The sequence below is a fragment of the Microtus oregoni genome, unplaced genomic scaffold (assembly GCF_018167655.1).
Source record: "Microtus oregoni isolate MIOR12 unplaced genomic scaffold, Mior012 000031F_ref0000149, whole genome shotgun sequence".
NCBI lineage: Eukaryota > Metazoa > Chordata > Mammalia > Rodentia > Cricetidae > Microtus > Microtus oregoni.
The window spans coordinates 25,402,523-25,425,604 of NW_024543090.1; the positions used below are offsets into that span (position 1 = coordinate 25,402,523).

General features: G+C 40.1%; 1 protein-coding gene across 6 annotated transcripts in view; it reads left to right on the forward strand.

The window, feature by feature from the left end:
• Positions 1-23,082, forward strand: part of Sema6d (semaphorin 6D) — a 566,953-nt gene that overhangs the window by 47,778 nt on the left and 496,093 nt on the right. For all 6 annotated transcript variants that reach the window (XM_041678890.1, XM_041678884.1, XM_041678891.1 and 3 more), the window contains exon 2: positions 10,856-10,978. The gene's annotated coding sequence lies outside the window, so the exon portion shown is untranslated. The remainder of the gene's footprint in view (positions 1-10,855; positions 10,979-23,082) is intronic.

The window sequence follows — 23,082 nt, forward strand, 5'->3', positions numbered from 1 at the left end:
TGTATTGAGCACTCAACTGAAATTTTATACGATAACCCTTGTGGAGTGGTTTGAAAGCAAATGGTCCCCGGAGAGTGACACTATTAGGAAGCATGTCCTTATCGGAAGAAGTGTTTCACTGTCATCGTGGGGGAGGTCTCTTTTGTTCAAGCTTCCTTCAGTATGACAGTCAGTCACCTTCCTCTTGCCTCTGAGTCAAGATACGGGGCTCTCAGCTCCAGGACCACATTTGCCTGCGCACTGCCATGCTCCCTGCCATGCTAATAATGACCGAACCTCCAAAACTGTAAGCAAGCCACCCCAATAAAAGTTTCCTTTGGAAGAGTTGCTGTAGTCATGGTGTCTTTTCACAGCATTAAAAAAGGGAGATCAGAGATCTACAGAACATTTTTTTATTCACCTCATTCAGCTCCTGCTTTCGTAATTTTCACTGTGTCCATTAATAAGATTTATATGTGTAATTTTTCCTAACCCTGGATTTCCATGGCTTTATTCAGGAACTTTTTATCTGAAAATTCAAACAACATTGCTAATTGGTATAGAAACATGTGAGGGTGCCAAGGTCGTCCTGCTTCCCTCTCCTCTGCTCTCCGTCCGGGAGCTAGCAGAAGTGGCATGCACTCTAACCCCACTGTTTTCTCCCATCCTTCCTCAGGTTTTAGAGCCACCAGGATGTCTTCCTTGAAACTCTGCCTTGTTCAGTAACTGATTCTCAAGGTGTCCTTGGTCCCTAGATGAGCAACTGCCAGCCATCCCTCGGAACTTGTCATCCATGCACATTCTTAGGCCCCATCCAGTTCTGCCACTGAAAATCCCCAGGGTGGGGCCAGCAATCTAGGTTTTAATCAGCACTCCAGCTGGCTCTGATGCTGACTCAATAACCATCAGGAAAGACAATAGCTCCCTGAGCGTCTCTCGATGAAATACAGATGATTGATGCATGAGTAATTAGCATAATGCTTAAATGTACTTGCAAATAAATCTACACCAGCAGTCAGATTTTAAGAGGCATTCTCTCTGTTTTTCTTTGTTTATCCTCTCCTTAGTCTTCTTCCTATGAAGCTAAGAACTTGTTTCTTCACTTCAACTTACTAGGAACATATAAAGGAGAAGGACTGTTTATTCACTACCCACTCCTTACCCCCATTGTCTCCCTCGGTCTCATCCTCTACTTTTCCTGCTCCCTGCCCAGTGAAGCCATTGGGATCCTTCAAGAACGATCTGCCACGCCATTCTCACCTGACACGCCCCAGAATGACCCTGGAGAATATCTCCTCATGAGTGTTGAGACCTTTCAATTCCTAAGATGTTATTGTTAACCTGATTTGCATATCCACTTCCCCAGCCCTCCCGCTTTAAATACTCCTCACTTTATTAGAGCATTAGATCTTCCTGGTCTCTGCTAATTCCCAGGATTCTAGCCTCACTACCCAACAGCAAGCCCCCCCCGGCCACACACACACACATCACCACCCATCACAGTGACTCCTGCTACTCAACAGCAAGCCCCCCCACACACACACATCACCACCCATCACAGTGACTCCTGCTACCCAACAGCAGGTCCTCCACACCCACATCACTGTTCCATAACAACTCTTGCTCTCCAGGTAGGGATACTTTTAAATACTTTTAAACACATAGATACTCCAGGGAATGAAATTTGGCTCATATACATTCCAAAATCAGCCAGTTGTAAAGACTATATATATCAAACTCATAATTACTTTTGCTTTCTTCATAATATAATTCTATTTTCATTACATAGAACTGTGTCCCTGCAGCTTATCCCTTCAGGAGATGTCAATTGCAACAAGAAATGCTTATAATACCTATCCTGCATCTGTTGCTTCTAAAAATCTGAACTGTAGGCTAGAGAAAAGCAAGAATCTTTCTTTGGTATTGATATTGAACAAAAAAAATCCTAAGAAGAAAATAAATCAGCAAATTTAAAGAATAAAACTCCATGGTTTTAAGAATATTCACAACAATGTACAAGCATCAGCACTATTTAATTCTATAATATGATTCTTGCCCTAAAAAGAAACCAGGAGACATTTGTTGGTAGCTAGTCTGTTTCTTTCTCTTACCAACCTCTGGGAACCACTGCTCTGTTCACTGTCTCTTCATACTCAGCGTTCCTGGATCCTACTTACATGTAATACTACAATATCTGTCCTTAGCTGTACTCTAGCACTTCGAAAGTTCATCCAAATAGGCGGTCAATATGTGCAAGGACTCCAGATGTTTTCACCTCTGTATAGCACTTAACAGTAGAAGATAGACTTTGATTCACCCACTATCAACTAATGTATTTAGCCAAAGTATTTAGGTACCTTAATATCTAAAGTATAAAATACTTTGACACTTAAAATATTTAGGTACTTCTCTTGTTCTCTCTCTCTCTCTCTCTCTCTCTCTCTCTCTCTCTCTCTGTGTGTGTGTGTGTGTGTGTGTGTGTGTGTCTCTCTCTCTTTCTCTTTTTCTCATGTGTGCAACATATGTGTGTCATGGCATGAACAATGAAGCCAGAAGATAGCCTTCCCCTTATTCGAGACAGGGTCTCTTTGTTGTTTCTCCATGGTCTGCACCAGAATAGATGGCTCAAGTTTCTAGAGATTGCACTGTCTTTACTTTCCATCTCCTCATTGAAGCACTGGAATTACAAGTGTCCACACTACGCATCTGGCTTTTCCATGGGTTCTGGGGATTCAAACTCAGGTCCTCATGCTTGAAAAGTCAGCATTTTTACACAGTGAGCCATCTCACAGCCCCCATCTATGAAATTTCTGAATAGCAGTGATGTGGTGGTATTTATGGCAATGTTTGTGTGGACCTGTCTCTTGGTTGAGTGCCTAGACAAGCAAGTGACAGATTACAGGGAACATCTTGCTCAAGCTGTTTTCCACAAGAGGTCCACTAGTTTGCATTCTCATCAACAAAGAAGGGTTCTGGTTTTCCCTATTTTCTTTAACACCGAGTATTCTGTGGGTTTTGTATGTCTTATTAAACACAACCTAGTGGACATGATACCATGTGTCTTGCCTAATGTGTCTAAGCTGCCTTTCTCTAATGAACAAGGACTTGAAGTACTTTTGGACATGCTTATTTTCATTTCTTAGTATCATCCTTGGAGAAATAACTTCAAAAGCTTCCCACATCTTTCAGCTGGGTGTCTGTGTTTTTATCACTGGGATGTGTGTGTTCTAAAGGGCTATCCTCAGAGCCAAACTGACACCATCTTCAGGAATTCTGCTGAACCTGCTAACACAAACTCACTACAGCTCAGCTCATTGACTCCCATAGTGCTTTGTAAAACATGTCCCCTGAAAGTCCCTGAATTTAAATACCTGGTCCCCAGTTTGTGGCTCTTTGGGAAGGATTGGGAGGTATGGCCTCATTGGAGAAATTATACTGCTAAGAGCAGTATCGGAAGCTTAAAAAGACTCATGACATTCCTAGTGTCTTTTCTGCCTCTTCTTTGTGTTTCACGATGTGAGTTCTCAGCTGTTCCTTCTATGATGCCTGTGCTCTGCCTTCATGAATTCTAACCCTCTGGAACCATAAGCCCAGTTAAACACTTCCCTTTATAAACTTGATTGGTCATGGTGTTTTATCAGAGAAATGGAAACATAAACAAGACAAGAAAAAGAGGAGAGGAAATATGGGATTCTCACCTGATTATCCATGCCTGCTTCCCAATAAATGCAATTCTGCTTTAATTTTAGTGTGTGATATTGGGTTTGTGGAGGGTGGGACTAGGGATATAGGTGAAGGGATGCAGTCATGAGGAGGTCATCATCACTGCTAGGTGAAGACATTCCAGTATAGCTGTTTTAAGGTTTCCTATGCTCCTGTCCATAACTCCTCATCTAATGTAAATAAGGGTCCCCTTGGTGAACTTTGGTGGAATGATAGACATTGTTTGCTTCTTCCCCAAGCAAGGGATCTTAGCTCAGAGTCCTTTACATAATCTAGAGACTTGTCCTTATCAGTACTTAATGTATAAAGGTTTTCTGTTTTATCTGCTGTGTTGCCTTCAGCAGTGTTCTGGGCCTCACTCATACAGGCTTATAACAACAAAGTCACAGTGGTGGGAAGATTTTATTTGTTGCATATACTTTCGGGATCTTGTTTAGGAAACCACTGCTTTCAGGCACAAGAATTTGTACTTGTGTTTCCATCCAAGATCATGCTTTTTTGCTTTTATATTTAGATATTTAACCTGAGTGGTATGTGTGTGAGTGTGTGTGTGTGTGATTTGAATCAAGAACCCCAAATCATCCTTGTTCTTGTGAATATTGAGTGGCTCCAGCCCCTTTTATTGAAATGCCAGTTTGTTCCCAATTGAATGAGCTAGGTGCACTTGGTTAGAAATCCTAGGTTTGTGGTCTCCTTGCTTCTGGATCCTGTTCAATAATTCCACATGTGTCCTTATGCCTGCACCACACTGCAAGATCTGAAATCAGGAAGTTGTAAGTCCTCTAAGCTTGCTTTTCATTTCCAGTATTGCTTGTCTAGTATAATGTTTTGAATTTCCTTGTCAATTTTAGGGTCACCTTGCCCATACAGGAATGACACATTTTGATAGCTATTATATTATGTGTGCAGATCAACACAGGGGATGCAGTGCCCCCTTAATGCTATAGACTCTGCCAATTTGTAAACATGGTCTGTCTTCCCATTTTGTAAAGTATTTATTTTTTCCAAAGATTGTTTGTTGCTTATAATACATGTTTTTGTCTCAGTTCCATTTATTCCTAAGTATTTGATTCCTTTCAGTACTAGTTTCTTTTTCAAATACTTTATTGCTGATAGACACACACACACGATTTTTGTAATTTGACTGTGTAGCCTTCATTTTACAGAATTCATTTGGTGATTTCAAGAATTTCATGAAATCTTGGGGTTTTCAACATATAAGATCAGCGGCAAACACTGATACTGTTGCTTCTTACTTTCCAGTTGGGCATCTCTTAATTACTCCTCTTAGCGGTGAGTTCCAATGCAAGGCTATCGGAGTGACGAGAACTGACCTTGAGAGGGAGGCTTCTAGCCCTGTTCTCATGTCTGTGGCCTGAAATGAATGGATGTCTACTGTGGGATAACGCTTTTGCACACTGAAAGTATTTGTCACTTGTGTTAGGTTAATAAAACACTGATTGGCCAGTAGCCAGGCAGGAAGTATAGGGAGAGCAAGCAGACTGAGAGAATTCTAGGAAGAGGAAGGCAGAGAGTCAGGCACCAGCCCGAAGCTCACCAGCCAGAAGCAGAGAAAGCAAGTTAAGAATGCCTTACTGAGAAAAGGTACCAAGCCACATGGCTAACCATAGATAAGAATTATGGACTAATTTAAGTTGTAAGAGGTAGTTAGTAATAAACCTGAATAACAGACCAAACAGTGTATAATTAATATAAGCCTCTGTGTTTTTATTTGGTACTGAATGGCTGCGGGACTGGGTGAAACAGAAAATTCTGTCTTCAGATGACACCTGGGCAAACAATATTCTAAATAACATATTTGAGAAGAAAGGCTGGGAGGTAGGTATTTTTGGAAAATAGGACATTTCTGGGGACCAGAAAGATCATGTGCAGGCCTAGGACATACCTAAGAAGTCCAATTCAGAAAGCTCTGACCAGTTTCCAGGCTCTGTGAAAGCAGACAGTTTTAAAACACATTGGCCTATTTGTGTTTTTGGCAATGTTCTGTGGCAATCAATAGCGTAGGTAAATTCCTAAGACTGGCTATTGCGCAGGTCTCCCAGGCATCCTCAGTCAAGCAGTTCCTAACCAGTTTGCTCCTCCTAGCTCCATCCAGGGTCACCTTCCACAATGTAGCCTGTTGTCATTTACAGGACTACTGTCTAGGTGTCTAGCAGGGGATAATCTGAGGACAAACATACTAATTTGCACTTCCTGGTCAGTTTAAAACATATTTTCTTTTCTTTTTTTTTTTTTCAAGAAAGGGTTTCTCTTCGTAGCTTTGGTGCCTGTCCTGCAACTCACTCTGTAAATCAGTCTGGCATCAAACTCACAGAGATCCACCTACCTCTGCCTCCTGAATGCTGTGATAAAAGGCGTGTGCCACCACAACCTGGCTTAAAAAATGTCTTCTAAAATACTGTACCTTCTTGGCTATTTCCAGAATTCTGAAATTGTAGTAGATTATCATAGTTCTCAATAGATTTTTTAAATTACTTTGATGGAGGGGTATGTTTGGATTTTCTTAATCTGCTACTGGTACATCTAAAACTCATAGTTGGAGTAGGAGATTGAACATCAGCCTCTTTCTGTGTGGTTGGAGAAAAGTGTCACACCTACTGACATCTACAGTGTGACCACAGAGGAGGCCACATGGACTTCTTAGTTCTGTGTCTCCACGCTTTTCCAATGTTAAACCGTGTCTTTCCAATAGAAAACAATGGAATTTTAAGTATTTGATGTCATGATTCAGTACTCTATATATCATAGAATTCTCAACAATCACAGTATGGTTAATAACAAAATCACAACTCTATAGGACCCTTTTAAATGTAACTTTTCCCATTATATTTGCTAGATTTATTTTTCTACTGTGTAAAGGAGTTTTTAAAACCTTTTAACATACAGGGGAAAAAATAAGAAAATAACTCTAGCAACTTTCAGATAAAATCTTCCTCTGCTGAAGCTGTTGGGAGGAACAATTGGTCAACTGCATCAATTACATTTTAGCATGTGTTTGTGTGTGTGTTTGTGTGGGGGGAGTGTTTTGGCTATATGCATGTCTGTGCATCTGCTGGGTGCAGTTGAAGGACAGAAGAGGGTGTTCTATTCCCTCAAGTGATTATGGGTGCCGAGGACCTCTACAAAACCTAGTGTGTTTAACTGCTGAGACATCTCTCCAGCCCCTCAAGTACATTCTGTGTGAAAAGATCATACTGTGTATGTGGCAGGCCAAAGCCAGTTCTTCTATGAAAGAGAGTAAGAACTTCTGAAAGAATATCTATTTTGAATATTAGAAAAACCTCCTCTAAGAGGAAGAAGAATATAGCTTATGGAGTAACCTGGATACAGAGTACAGTATGAGAGGCAAGATTTTCCACTGCTCATGACTGTACCCGAATCACAAGATAGAATCTGATGCTCTCTCAAGCTGAGTTTATGGTACAGCTACTGAAGGGATTTATTCACAAGCCAGAGACAATGGGCCTGGGTGTCATCATTGCTGGAGAATACATTAGACACGCCCACTGACATGTTCCGACATATCACATAGGGAGTTACATGGGGACGTCTAGCTAGGTGCTACTGTTCTTTTACTAAACTACATATACAGCACGATACATACAACTATTATAATGTTTTCTGTCCTTGACAACAGTTTTGCCTGTGACTCAAAGGCACTGCCTTGAATTCAGGACCTCTCTAGGGGATAAAGTGAAACACAGCAGATTGACAGATGTGTTTTCTGGAATGCTGGTCAAGTTTTGGGTATGGCCAGACTCACTTTCCTCTGCCAGAGTTCAAGGATTTTCACATGCAAGGTTTCCTATGCCCCATTCCCTTGTCTGTAAACACAAAGCAGACACTGTGATCCTGGACACTCTCTGTCGTGTCTCCTATTGCAAGTCCTCTGACTGCTTATCACAGTGTGGCTCCAGGAACACATGCTCATCCTCAGAGGCTAGTTACCAGAGCTGGAGAGCAAGCTGTCTGGATAAGCATTTGTTTTTACTTAACCCCTAAATAGTACTCTGCAGGGAGGCAGGAAACAGTTTATAAAGATCACTAGATGAGGACTGAGGGGTGGAGATGTTACTCCCAGCTCTGCCTCTGGTTCTCTGGCCTCTGCGGCCTTAATTGGCTTGATATTCTGGGCCTTTCTCTGCAAGCTGGATCAGGGACTTTGCAAGTGTGCTGTGCAAACTCAAAGTCTTCTTACAGTTGCTTCGGGCTGTGATGGGATGTGAGACAGGGGCTGGATTGAGGGGCTACATCTACTCCTTTCAATCAAAACTGCTTCAGTTCTCTTTGTCTTATATGAGATTCTTGCACAAAGCATTCAGAGGAAAGATTCTGAGGCCCTGGGAATCTGTTTCTGAAAGGCCGTTCTTGCATATCTCCTGTGCCAATGCAGTGTACACAGAGTCTGCGCAATTCCAAAATTAACATGAATCTGTGAGTAGCAGCCAAAGAATCGCCCACACCTTTTCAGAAAAATCACTGGTAAGAAAGGATTCTGGGGCCAAGTAGTACATGCCGCATGCTTGTCAAGTGTGTGTTTATTGATAATGATGATGACACAAGCTAGATATTTTTGGTGTATTTTTGTTCTTTTTTGCTGTAGTGCATTTTTTATTTTTGTCATATTTTGCCAAACAATAAATAAAGAAGGTATTAATATTCATGAGATGTTGCGGGAAGAAATTGTTGAGTTTATTTTGCTCTCAGGGACACAGCCCACTGAAGAGAAGATGCTGTGAGCTTGTACTTGGAGAATAAAATAGTAACAATGATAACGATGATCTGCCTGGCTCTCCAGGGCACCTGAGAAGTGTGCAGAGTTGCCCGGACTCATTTATGGTGGTTAAGCATATTGCAAATCCCCATAGCTCACCTTTATGAGCCTTGATTGGAGCCCCAGAGTGTACCTGAGCCGGTTCTAACTTTCTCACACAGCAGAAACTTGGACTTGGGTGAAGAGCCAAGAGTACTCTTTATCTCTCCAATATGAATTACATCTAGCTGTCAATATCTCAGTGTTTCTCAGTAGATTTTGCTTCCCTCAAGGAAAAGGAACTTGTGTTCCCAAAGTGCTCATCAGGGAATTTCCCCATGCTTGAAGTTCAGTGTGTTTGTCAAGGTGAAAAATAAAGGCGAAGCAGGCAATGGCTCCATCTCAAAGTCAGTTAATGTGCATTCGTGCAGAGGCCACAGAGGTCTCCCAGACTTGGTGTGCTGATGTCTTTGCTTACTCGGGGTCATTGATGATGGGCCTACCCAAGTCTGATGAGGCAAGAGAAGAATTACCACTTTTAGCAACAGTGAAGGTGCTTGGTATATTCTTTAGGATTCCTTGATATTTAGAAAAAGGGTAAGAAGAAATTCAGCTGAGAACGTAAGATTTTTAAACTTGGTAAAATGATCATATCCTTCAACAGAATTCCTACTACAAATACTCCCTGCTTGACTCTGATGAGCAGCTAACATTAGACATGAAGAGCAAACCGTCTACAGAATGCAGGTCTAACCCTCTCTTTGTCCACTCACTCTATATAATGCAGAGTAGCAAACGGTGCTTATGCACCCCCTTGTTAGAGCCAAACTCCCTAGATTTGAAACCAAAAAATATTATCTGGGAGTCATGTGACCTTGTACTTCCTTAATATCTCATACACCAGCTTCCCATATGGTAAATGTATATGACACTAATATCTACCCCATAAAGATGTTTTGAGGACTGTGTAAGTAATATGTAAGCAAACACTTAGTACCTGGCCCATTAAATCCTACACTGGGTCTTCTATGACTATTATTTGCCCGTCTAAGTTTCAGTCACTGCACGTCTAACATGGATTTGTAACAAGAACCTTTGCAGGTCACATGAGGCTTTGGGATGACTCTTTTGAAGTCCTTCCCATATCAGAAATACTCAAAAGCTCAGAACTGTTTTTTTTTATGTGTAGGTTTTTCTAAATCTTGTCCTCGGTTATATGTTGTGTGTCTTTCTCATACAGTGTTTTGTTTTCCCAAAGGAGGGGACACACATCATCCTCTCATTTCCTAACAGCTCCAGTTTAGGATTTCTACCCAGAACTGTTTCCTCCCACAAAGGAACACATGCCAGTCGGCTCATTGGTTGGTCTTCGTGACTTAAGTAGACTTGAAGATTTTTAACTCAACATCTGGATGAGGACTCTAATATAGTACCTAGGGTTTGGTTGTGGCCAGTCTCTTGAGTATATACATTTTGTCTCCTCCCTGGCTTTCATATTTGTCTTTTGGGGCACATGAAGCAGTGGCGGAGCTGAAGGTTGAATACTCAGATACAATAGGACACTGTTCACAGAACTGCTAGTTGTATAGGAAGGTCTATTCCCCCCCCCCCCCGACTTCACCTGTCAAGTCAGCCCACCACCACTAGATTCCCTTTTAAAAATTTCCAACCTTGACCCCGTCATGATCTGATATCGGAGACTCTAGATGACTTCCTGCTTTGGCATCCATGTGGCTGTTTTTGCATCTTGATTCCTCAGACCATCAGCGAACGTAGTCCAGTGAAACTGTATTCTAATACTGCTGCATATTAACATTTACAGTCTTGAAATTAGCTAAAGCAGATTGTTTTATTTAGAAAATGGCAGATCCTTGAAATGTGCGCATGATTACTGCTTGCCAAAAATCCAAATTCATTGATTAGTCAAGGCCAAACGTTTTGAGTTCATCCAAAGATTTATAGAAATTAATCCAATTATATGACTATATTTCCTTTGTGAGCCCTATTGATGACTGTTTGGGGAAAATAGAATATTGAAAGCATCAATATGGTTCAGAGAGAAATCTTTTAAGCCAACGCATTATGAAAGGTTTCGCTATAATCCATTCAGGAGTTCTGAAAGGTAGATTGGATATATGCTTTCGGGTTTAGCCACTGAGGAAATTAAAACACCAAAAGAATGAGAGATTCATCTATCTCGCAGCAAGGCCGGGACACAGCCTGGATTGGAATGCAAATGGCAATATTCTGTAGACTCAGAGAGAACGGTGTGCCAGCCAGAATGTGTGCATTTAGAAAACATTGCTGGAGTTAAATGGTCTACTGGAGCGGATTCGTTTTGTTATTATTCAGTATCCCATTTCTATCTAATTCTGATAGGCACTGTGAGAACTGCAGACCATCAGGAATAAAAAGGACCTTGGCAACCAGAGGCCATCACAAGACATCAACAAAGGAAAGAGCTGGGATCAAAGGAGGGAAAGGCACAGTGTCCACCCGGAGGTATGTGAGGCCACCATTGCCAGGAGGCTATGGGCAGGCCATCAAGATTTACATACTTACAAAATTAAAGTGAGCACAATGTGAATTCATGTTTGTTTGTTTGTCTTAATTTTTGAAACTTGTTTTGTCCTCTTGCAACTGTAGTAGAATGTGTCCCTGTTTCTCTCTCCTACCCACTTTCCCCCTTCTCTCTCTATCCTAGCTTCTTTTTATGTATTTTGTTTCAAAATAAATTCTAAAGCAATTGACAGGAAATACTGCATGTATACTCAGTGGTGCTTGATTTGAGTTATATAACCACCAAATTGTTGGGAGGGGGATGGGAATGGGAAAAGGAAAAAGAGGGTGAGGTAAGGATTTAGAGAAGCAAGAGGAGAGAATAAGAAAGGAGAGGGAAAGGATGAAGAGGAGAAAGAAAAAAGAAAATCTTGGGGAAACCAAGAGTTATAAAAAACAAACATTTTTTAAAACATTATTACAAATAACCAAACACTGTGACCAGGCACCTGTTTCTCTGCCTCCAGAGGACATTCTCAGTGTGCTTGGTCACACACTTTCTCGTTATAGTCCTCATTGTGAGCAGTTTACTTTAATGGATGTAGTACAAGTTGTTCAGAAAATTCTATAGCACATTATTGTTCCCTTTTTGTGTTCCTGGCTCTGGTCCTTAGAGTTCTTAGAGGGTCAGACTACCCATTATTAACCAAAAGATTCCCACCCCCAAAAGTAGCTGGGATCTAAAGTTAAGTTTCTAGGCGTATAAATTCCAGTTTTGCTTTTTGCTGCTCATATGGGTTCAGTCAGATCACTGACCACACTTACATCTTGAAACTGTCAAAACCCAGTTCTTTCTTCGTAGTCTCATTGTGACAAAACTAGTCTCTATTGAAGCATGAAGGAGGTAGTATGGGAAGATTAAGTGCCTATGGTCACAAGGAGTTATTACATGTGTTCCTATTTTTAAAGAGTCCAGACTTTACTCATATGCGGTGCCAGTCCACTTTTGCTTAGTTGGCCATGATTGCTTTTCCCAAGGTTGTGAACAGCTCCCAGCCTCTCAAAGCTGAGCTGTTCAAGCAGAATTCTCTTCCCAGTTGTACCTTTGTATTTTGCATAATGCCATAGACCAGGGTCAGGCTCAATCAAGTAAGGCTTCAGACTAATGACTTGTGGTTGGCATGCAAGCAAGAAGGAGCCATGGAGTATATGCATATGTATGCAGACTTTGGGGGCTCAGGTTTCAAGTCTTGTTAAATCTGCAAAAATAACAGAAATTGAGTTAAATTACAATCTACTGACAACTTTCTCTGGGACCTGAAAGAGAAAAGGTTATCAGCATTCTTATATCTAACTCTATACCAGGTTCAAAACATATTTTAAATAATATGACTGCTCAGTATAGAAGCAGTCTCCAGTCATTAAAAAAAAATACTTGGAATATTTAGAAATAAGTGAAACTTTTTACTAAGAATGTATCTTGGATCTTCTGTGTAAATATATTATGCATAGTATAAATGTATGCTTATAAATGTTTTTAGAGAATTGAGTTTAAAAAATTATATAATGGATGTGGTGTTAACTAAAGATTTTGAGCATAGATGGTTTCAGGATTGCTAGATACATGGGATGTTCTCAGAACCTTACAATATGAACTTGTAACATCCTGGAAACACAGACTAGCACTTAGCACACAAACATGAGTTGCTTGAGAAATCAGAGTTGTCAAGCTGAAGTGGTGTTTGGAGCTCGTGAGAAAGGCAGTTTTTTTTTTTTTTTTTTGGTTTTTCGAGAAAGGCAGTTTTAATGGCACAGGGAGAGGATGATTCAGAGTGTACAAAATACCAAAGAGTAAAACACAGACCAGGGGTTATACCATTTTACATCCAGGTTTGGGGACAGATTGGCTTTTCTCTGTTCTACATCTTGCCTCTCAAGGCATCTGCTTGTGAAGTGGGTATTTGGGTATTATTTGTATCCTATTTGAACCAAGTCCCTATACTGTCATGGTTCATCTTAAATTTTGAGAGCCTAGAATTTTTTTTTCTTTAGAACCATGCAGAAATTAAAAAAAAATTATTCTTTATGGTTTTACGAGGTAGAACTCTTTACGGGAGAAGTTATGTGAAAAGAAGGGCTGGGAAGCTTCATGGGGCAGATTCAAGTCAGTGTATTTACAGTCAGTCTAAAACAGACGCTGATAATTAGGGTTTGAAGCATACCAGGGGATGAGAAGAGTTAGCTTTAAAAGAGTATGGGAAGCTCACAAAGGACCAGGAAAGCCCAAGAGCAGGTTCTGTTGGAGATGTGCCGATGAATGCCAAGGGCAGAATTCTTCTAAGGCAGGATTAAGCACAATCAGAGGGGCAGGCTGTGTCCATACTGCTTCATGCAAGATGGCTTGACATAGGAGATAGATTCACATTATTCATAAGAGGAGGGAGTTCTGGGGTGGGGTTCTGTGCACTCCTTCAGTACGAGGCTGTGACGGCGTCTAGGAAGAAAAGTAGCAGATGTTCTGGAACTCTTGCTAACAAGAGAAGGAATTATATTCATCTAGTCAAACCTTGATCTACGCCGGCTTCATTTTTTATTAAAATATTTTGAACATTTATTGTGTCTTTGTTGGCATCTATTCTCCGTCTTGTTGATACACGAGTGGACAGGGCCAATAATAATCAACACTTGCCAGATAGATTACAACTTCAGAGCGGCACCTGAAAAAAATGTAAACAAATATATTTTATGATAGCTTGCGGGGCTAAGTGGTGTAAAGAAAATAATAAGCCAAAGGAAGTGTTACAGACCTGTGGCCGTGCTTGCTTACATTTGAGAGGAAGGGGAGGGAAGACCCAACATTAACCTGACAAAGACCCAAAGGGCATACATTGGCTGGATGCTGAATATTCTCTGACACACGTCTGCTATTATTCAACACAGCTCTTAATGGGCTAAAGCCGAGGTTCCCTTAATCACACCTTTCTACAGCTTTGTAGGGTAGAACCAGTATCCTTATTTGTCCTCATTCTAGGCACCACTGGATCCTTTGACACACGACCATTCCTCCAACTTCAGTCAGCAGCTCAACAGAGTGAGTTTTGTTCCCATGTCTTGGCTCTGTTCATGCCTCTATGATCACATCTCTTCCCTTGACTACAGCTAGCATAGCTCCTGCTTGCAATATGGCATAGGGCATAGGGCTCCTCCAGAAAATCTAGATAATCTCTTTGATCCCAGTGGCACATCTGGAAAGTTGTTTTGGCGTATGGTGATACAATCACAGATTGCAACGATCAGAGGCCTGGCATCTTGTTAGCCTGATACTTCTGTAGACTCCTTGTAGGGACCTTCCTCACAAAGCACATTGCAAGACAGAAAAAAGGAAGGCAAACCCTGCTGGAATGAAAATAGCAAATTTCTTCGTATTCTTTCTTCCGGACAACAGCAGTAAAGTAAAAGCTACTATATTAGTTATATCTCTGTGGCTATGACAAACACATTGACCTTGGTAACACAGGAGAAAGAGTTCATTTGCACTTTTGATCCCAGAAGGATTAGAGTCCATCATGACAGCAAGTGTCCAGCATGGTGGCAGGACAGGAAGCGGGAAATCATATCTTTAAATGATAGTGAGCAGGAAACGAGGTATGAATATATACACTCCAATATGACTGTACTTTCCTAAAACCTCTCCAACTAAAGACTAAGTGTTCAAATATCTGATCCTATATAGGACATTTAAATACCCCAAATTAACATTGTGTCCGTAAAATATATAGTGAACTTAGGTTTGTTTGGATAGTCATTTGGGAATGAAATTTCAGATTTACTTCAGGTGAAGCAGAGACACAATCATACTGGTTAATGCTCCCACACCATGTCTGTTGTCTCTGTCACTTGCTTCCTTTCTGGTTTCATCTGATGTTGCTTAATCATCTCTCTTCTGAAACTTGAAGCTAGTGTACATATGAGTATCTATACTCATTGCTAGTTGCGACTCCAAGTACGTGAGCCTAATAGCCCAATTCTAAAGATCCTATCAATCATTTCGTCATCTGCGATATCATCAGAATCTGCTGTGGGGTAAATTGGTTTTTAACTATCCAGAGTGTTCACATGGTATGCCAGGAATTACAGCAGACTGGGGATCAAGCAGTGAAGGATGAAGCATTAGTACTTACTCTCAGCTGATTACAGAGACACAGGCCTTTTATACTCCATAAGTGCATAAAATGATAGGATTAGCATGGGAAGCAAATGGTTCCAAGTTATGGCATTGTTCTGAAAAAATGTCAAGCATCCTAGAAACGATAAGTCAGCTGCTTTGCTATTGTGGACTTAAAATAACCGTGAGCCTAAAAAATATTCTATTAAGCAAAAAACAGGTGTCAAAATATCAGCTCGATGAAAATCAGATCTATTTTTTTCTTATTTAGTCCTAACTGAAAAAGAAGCTCAATTTCTCATGGACTCTTGGCTCCTAAAAAAAAAAGAGGTAAAACTTGTGAAGGAAAAAAAAAGAACCAGTGTCCAACAAAGTGGCATATCCTATTGTCAAGCAGTGAGTGAGAGAAATGCTTGCAAGGAAAATGCGCCAAAATAATCAAAGACAGAAGCTTTTAGTTTAGAAGACTCAGAGGCTAAGGTTGTTTCCTGTTGTATAAAAGAAAAAAAAGTCCAATTTTAAACCCAAGTGCCTAGAAGGCACCCATGTTTAAATGGGCTGGAACAGTGAACGCTTATAATGACGACATTAATCCCAGGAGGTTAAATTATGTTTGCTGTGATTTGCTCAAGACAGTGGAGATGTGTATAATGTACTGTAGGCTGATACTCACTCAGAATGATTAAAACGTTAATGACAACGAGGGATTGGAAGAGATGGTGAGGAAACGCAGCTCTCAGATGTTTGATGCTTTTCTCATTTTTCCATTGGTTTAATATATGGAATGTCGGATTTAACAGTCATCTGCCCCACTGCTTGAGATGTGTGCATTTAGAATTGAGTGTGACATCACCATGGCTCCCAATTCTGCAATTCCCTATCATCTTAAATGGGAATCCTGGATAACCTTACCTTTAAAACCTCACACTCTCCATCACATGGTCAAGGTTTGTCACATGACTATTTAGCAAAAAAAAAAAAGAATCACTGAATCCTGAAACTTGAGCCTGAAGCAGACTAGCTTTACTATAAGGCCTCACAGTTGACGTGCCTCATGAGCCTTCACCTGTGTGGCCTGTGCCTCACTTGTATGCTGATTAAATATTCATGAGTGTTCCATTTCTATGAGGGTCTGTGTTGTTCACTGGGGTTATAAAATGAATAGTAGGATTTCATGAAAAGAAAAACATGGTTTTATTTTTCTGTAGGTTCATCATAAAATGTTTTCTTTACTCTTCTTCCCTTCCCAAGTATGAAGGAGGCATAGTCATTCTAGGGTCTAGAGAAGATATCAGAGATCTGTGTTTTTGAAAATACAAGTTCAGGAAGATGCTTGGCTAGGCTACAGGCTAGAAACTGAGGAGTAACTTGAATCTGTGTCCCAAAATTTAGAAGGGCCATGTGTAGTAGGAGACTGCTTGTTTGTTCCTGGCTGCTTAGCACGGAAATAGCCACACAGAAACTGTATTAATTAAATCACTGCTTGGCCCATTAGCTCTAGCTTCTTATTGGCTAACTGTTACATTTTAATTTAACCCATTTCTATTAATCTGTGTATTGCCATGAGGATGTGGCTTACCTGGTAAAGTTCTGGAGTCTGTCTCCTATGGGGCTACATGGCTTGTTCTGACTCCGCCTTCTTTCTCCCAGCATTCAGTATAGTTTTCCCTGCCTAGTTCTACTCTGCCCTATGAAAAGGCCAAGGCAGTTTCTTTATTCATAAAGAAATTCAATAAAAGCAACACATATACAGAAGGAACTCTCACACTAGCCATAAAGGATATGTGGGAAGAGGTTGCATTGAAGATCTGCAAAACTTTAGGAATGTGGTTTTTTATGTCTGTGGCCAGAAGGCAGGGGGAAAGAGGTGCTATAAGCAGGAAGGTCCTTACTAGCCTCTTGTAGGAACACCTAAATTTCATTAGTAAAAATATCTCAGTAACAAACTCATAGGAACAAAAGTGCAGGCTATCCCCAAACATCCTGGGACTGTGAAGCAATACAGGAACAAGTCAAAAGAGGAAGACTCTAAGAGAGGATTTAGACAGGATTTAATTTTCCTCTAAAGCATAAGGTCATAGCTCATGCTCCTGGGTTGTAAAACATGGCCATATCCACTAGTGAGGCCTAGTCTATGAGGACTTTGCAGTATAGACTGTAAATCCTGTAAAACTGACTATTCAGATTGTAAATGGCAGGTACTCCAGTACTTATGGTACCCCAGCAAGGAAGATATTGCCACAGGAACATACAAGATTACATACACATTAATGGATATGTGTATGCCCAGTACGGAAGGGAGGAGACAGACTAAAGGTAACATGGAAAGCCCAATGCTCCAAAATGACTATGACCCAATTTTTTGAAAGTATAAATCCTGAAAGAAAACACTTTCAATACATCTGTAGAAGGATGGCTTCCCTTATGGGTATTGTTTTAAAAACTTCCCTTGTGTACTGGAAGCTGTTTAGGATGAGCGGCAGTTCCTTTAAATAGCGTTTGTCACGAGCCCTCTGTTTGACAGAATGGTACCTTCAAGCAGCGAGAAGAATAAACAGATCCCACTGCGTCCAGAAGGTTTTTGCCAAATAAAGTGGGCTCAGCTTCCCCAGGACCACTGTTTATGGCTCTCTTTTGTCATTTGCCCAGTGTACTCTTGACAGCATTGTGGGAATGCCAGTAGAAGTAGGTACCATGATTTAGCCTTTACTATCTTTTATAACAAATAGACGAAAAGATTTCCCGGGGAGATTTCTGTCTGTGGCTCTCTAGCTGGGATGGTACGATGTCAGTGATGAAGGCACCTGTCCTACATTTGCCCGAGGTTTTCTTCCTGGAAGCATCGTATCAAAACTACCCGAAATCTCTTTCACAAGCACCCTCATGGGTAGCAGACATAAAGGGATGTATCAGAAGGTGCCAGTAACACCCATTACAAGCAAACTTGCAATTAAAACCAGCCAGAGGCCCTTTCTTTATTCCAAGCAGAGTTCAGTTAGTTCAGTGCTAACCGTCCAGATTCCAGCAACATTCCGGAGGTTCAGGAACTCTTCTCGTCCTTTGTGAGGAACACTCGTTATCTGAAGATCTGTAGCCCTGCACATTCTACCTCCGCTTCTTATTTTTAGGTCATAATATGTGTTATCTGCTCTCCATTCTCAGTGCCCACAAACCTTAACGATGACTGGGATCCTAGTCTCCAAACTGTGATCGTTCAGATTCCCTCAACATACCAGGCTGTTCTACTAATGATGCCCGACCGTTTTCATTTCCTCCCTCAACTGTGTCTAAGGGACTCAAGGTTCACTAGACCTGGATTGGTAGAGTGAAATCCTTGCCTTTTTCACGCTTCTGTTTCTTTTTAAATTATTAACCATGGTCTTTTAAACAATATCCCAGAAAAAAATTATAGCAATACAAATCGATAGAAAATAACAATTGTTCACAGTCTGCCTGAGTAATCAATGAATTTCTTCCCTCTTTCTGTTATAGCTACTAGAAGTATATAATCAAATCTTAGGTTGGGTTCAAATTCACATTTCCTGGGGGCTGTGGTGAACACCTCTGTATCTTTATTAATCATGTGTATGTCATTTTAATAAAGCATCTTTTTATGTATTTTGATCATTTTCTAATTATGTTTTCCAATGTTTTACTATTGAGTTTAGAATTTCTTTGTATATTTAGATATTAGAATTCTTCTCTATATGCAACTGAGAAATGAATTTGAATAAAAAAGAGGAAATAAAAAGGAATGGACATGACTGCTCCTAGCTATGGGGGAGGAGAAAGCTTTTTGTGGAGATGGAGGAGCATAGCGAGAGGCGGGGATATCAGAGAAAGTTCAGAGCACACGTGAACAAACCGAGCTGGGCCATGCTGGATGGGGGAAGGGAAAGGAGAAGAGACAAGGGAACAAGGTGCAGCAGCCAGGAGGCCAGATGTCCAAAAGGGAAGGGGTGGTTAACAAAATGTCTGGATTATAGAGGGAGGAGCCTCCAGGAAATGGGCAGCCCAGGCTCTAGGCTGGACAATTCAGGGTAGAGGTTGGGGTATGAGAGCCATACCCTATGACAGGTAGGGACTGAGGGATGCTGGGAGAACCTGGCAGCCAAGTCTGCTTTGATACATTAAATAGGCACCTAAGCTGTTTTCTGGGTTTGAAACTTAACAGTATTCTCATAGAAAAAGCTTGTCTTTTGTCCTCTTCAGTTGGCCTTTCATGGAGAAAATTTTTATTTATTTTTATTTATTTATTTACTCGGTTTTTTTAAGACAGGGGTTTTGGCTGTCTTGGAACTCATTTTGTAGAACTGGGTGGCCTTGAACTCACAGAGATCCACCTGCCTCTGCTTCTGGAGTGCTAGGGTTAAAGGCACACATCGCTACTGCCTAGATGAGAAAATAATTTAAAAGTTTATTTTATTATTGATTTATGTGTGTTTGTATGTGTCTGTGCGCATGCATATGGTACATACAGAAAGATAATGATGACCCTGCTGTTAATAGAAATGAAAAAAAGGATGTCAGATCCTTTGGAGCTAGAGTTCCAGGCAGTTGGGAGCAGTTCAGGGTGTAGAAGGAGGGTTCTGTCCTACCCAATCCTGCAGCTGTTCACTCGCAAAGAAACACACAGAGGCTTATATTAATTATAAACTGTTTGGGCTATTATCTCAAGCTTATTATTAATTAGCTCTTACAGTTTAAATTTGCTCATAATTGTTATCTATGTTTAGCCTTATAGCTTGGTACTTTTTCTCAGTGAGTCATTCTCATCTTGCTTCTTCTTCATCTGGCTAGTGATGGCCTCTCTGCCTTTCCTCTTCCCAGAATTCTCCTAGTTGGTTGCTCCACCTATACTTCCCCTGGCTACTGGCCAGTCAGCATTTTTTTTAAACCACTATGAGTGACAAATCTTTACACTGTACAAGAACATTATCCCACATCAGGTGGACGATGGGGACTGAACTTAGATGCTCTGGAAGAGTAACCAGTGCTATGCCTCTGACACATTTCTGCCTGTCTCTCAACAAACATTTATTTTTAATATTTATTAGTAAGTTTTCACCTTACCAGACTTTTTAGGGGTTAGTCTAAAAATGTCTAAAGTTATAAAACTGATTTTGAGCTCCTATGTCTTGGTTTTCTTGGTAGTTTTGTGTTTTATGTTTAAATCTTTGATCCATTTTGAGAATTTGTGCAAAATTTATGTTTAAGTTAAGGTACATTTTATTGGTGTCTTCATAGGCCATATGGTGTAAAAACTCTTTCCTCCATAGACTTTCTGTTATCCCCTTTCCATAGATCACCTGAGCATTTTTGAGTCTGTTTCTGATTTCTGTATTCTATTCTATATCCAGTCAACTATTACCACAGAGTTCTGAGTACTTTTGTTGCCACCATTAATAGCAGGGTCATCATTATCATTGTCGAAATTATTTCAGCTATTCTAGGACTGTGCCAGACAGTGATAAAGTAATATGTATATATATAATATATTACATATAATAATATTATATATACTAGGTTTCCTTAGCCTCCTTATTCCCCAGGGAAAGGTGAATGTGCTGTCTGCCAGGCCTGCAGCCCCACAATACAGGACAATCAGACACGATAGAGATTCAAGTCAAAGCAAGAACTCACTTTATTACTGTGAGCATCAGCTTATATAGGTTAAGTGACATCCTGTGATGTGGGGGTACCTCCAGCCAATGAGAGACTGCCAAGTCCTCCCTCTGGCTGTAGGGGTGTCTACCTAGATTTTGCTGTCTCATCCTTGGTAGCTTTGAGACTCCCTCAAGTTGAGGCAGGCTTTTCTCTGTCCTACAGGCCTCAAAGTACAGGCCGTGAGATAATTTTGGCCCAATATATATATACACACATATATATTATATGAAGCGGGACTCTGGTAGAAATTGCATTGGATTCATAAACCACTGTCCTATTCTGGGTTTCTGTTGCTGGGAAGAGACACCATGACCACAGAAACTCTTATAAAGGAAACCATTTAAATGGGGATGGCTTACAGTCTCAAAGGTTTCAGAGGTTTAGTCCATTATCATCATGAATGGAAGCATGGTGGTGTGCAGACAGATACAGAGCTAGAGGAAGAGTTGAGAATTCTACATCTGGATAGGCAGGCAATGGGAAGCAAATGCCACACTGGGTTATTTATTTCCTCTTAGTTGAGTTTTAGTTTATATTTTTTTAGAAAATACCCTGTATTTTACGTTGTGAAATTTATAAGAATCCAGTTTTCATATCACTTCTGATTGTGTTCGAGGAGTCTGTTGACTTGTGTTTCCTTTTGGAGACTAGAGGACTTGTTTAGAATCGCTGTTTCATGCTGGAGATTGGCAAATCTGTGTCTTCTCTTTTTGTCAGGTGTACTACAGGATTATTAATATTTTTAAAGCCTGCTTGGGTTGCAAAGACTTATCTCTATTCTTTTTATATTTTCAATAATATTGATTTATCTAATTTTTACTTCTTCCTCTTTTCTGTATTTAGGATTTATATCTATTCTGCTTTTTATCTAGTTTCTTCAAGTAAAAACTTAGGTTATTAACTTGAGGTCTTTTTTTTCTTATAGCAAATATAAGCATTCAATGCTATAATTTTCCTGATCAGCACTGTATAAGATGCCACTATATGTTTGATGTACACCTTTTCTTTTTCTTTCTTTCTTTTTTTCTTTCTTTCTTTCTTTCTTTCTGTCTTTGTTTTTTTTAATAGAACTCTTGTTGACCAGTGGATTATGTGAAAGAATATTGTTAAGAGATTCTTTTCCCTATTGTTTTTCTTAATTTATGGTAAGATAGAGAACACTGTCTGGTTTCAATCCCTCTAAATCCATGAATGATTTTTCATGGGGTACTTACTCTGTGTCAAAGTTTGAACTTCAGAGAATTTCTTGTTGATAAAATATAATTGGGTGACATTCTTTAGATGCATATGACAGTCTCTTTTTTTCCCCATTGATACTTTTAGATCATATATTCTTGGTAGTTATTCCCATGTTAGCTTAGTGTACACATAGTTTATGTGAATGTGGAGGCCAAAGATGATCTGGCTGTCACTCCTCAGAGATAAGTCTACCATCTTTTCTGAGACACAGTCTTTCACTTGTCTGGAATCTGGTAGTTAAATGAGGTTAACTGGCTAGCTACTTTCCACGTTTAGGGTTTACAAGCACATACCACCTTGTTGGACTTCTTTGTATGACTTCTGGGAGACAAAACTCAAGTCGTTGTGCTTACATCAATCACTATAATCTGCACAATCTCTCAGCATTGAGTATACATTTTTAATTAAATCTTAGATAGTATGGCAAGGTATATGCCAACTTTCTTTTTTGTAATAAAGATATTGTCTTTCTCCAAAAACATTTATGAAAAATACTATCTTCTCCCATTAAGTGGGTCCAGAACCCTCTTAAAATAATATTATTTGATCACAGAAAAGTGATTTTATCTCTATGATGTTAGTTAGAGTTCATTAACCTCTATCAGTTCTTCGAAGTGACATTCTGCCCATCTTTACTATAGCTTCATAGGTAGTTTCAACAGGGCAAAAGTTTGAGCCCTCTAAGCTTTGACTAAATCCCCTGCAATTCTATATAAATAGTAGAATATGCTCATCAATACCTAACCCACAAATGCCATCTGTGGATCAGTTAAGGACTGTGTTGATTCTATATGTCACTTTAGCAAATCTCACAAAGAGGACAACACTGGACACTCAATAGTTTAGTCAATGAACATGGGATTTAGTTTTATTTTCATGAATTTAAATCTTTTCTGATATCTTCCACCAACGTTCCATTGTAGCAATGTGTTTCCCTGCATATAGTCCTGGACTTAGCTCCTGAAACTTCAAAAGCAAAGCAAGAACATGGGTTTTGCAGATCTCCATTAATTTTTCCTAAGCATTTTTATTCATT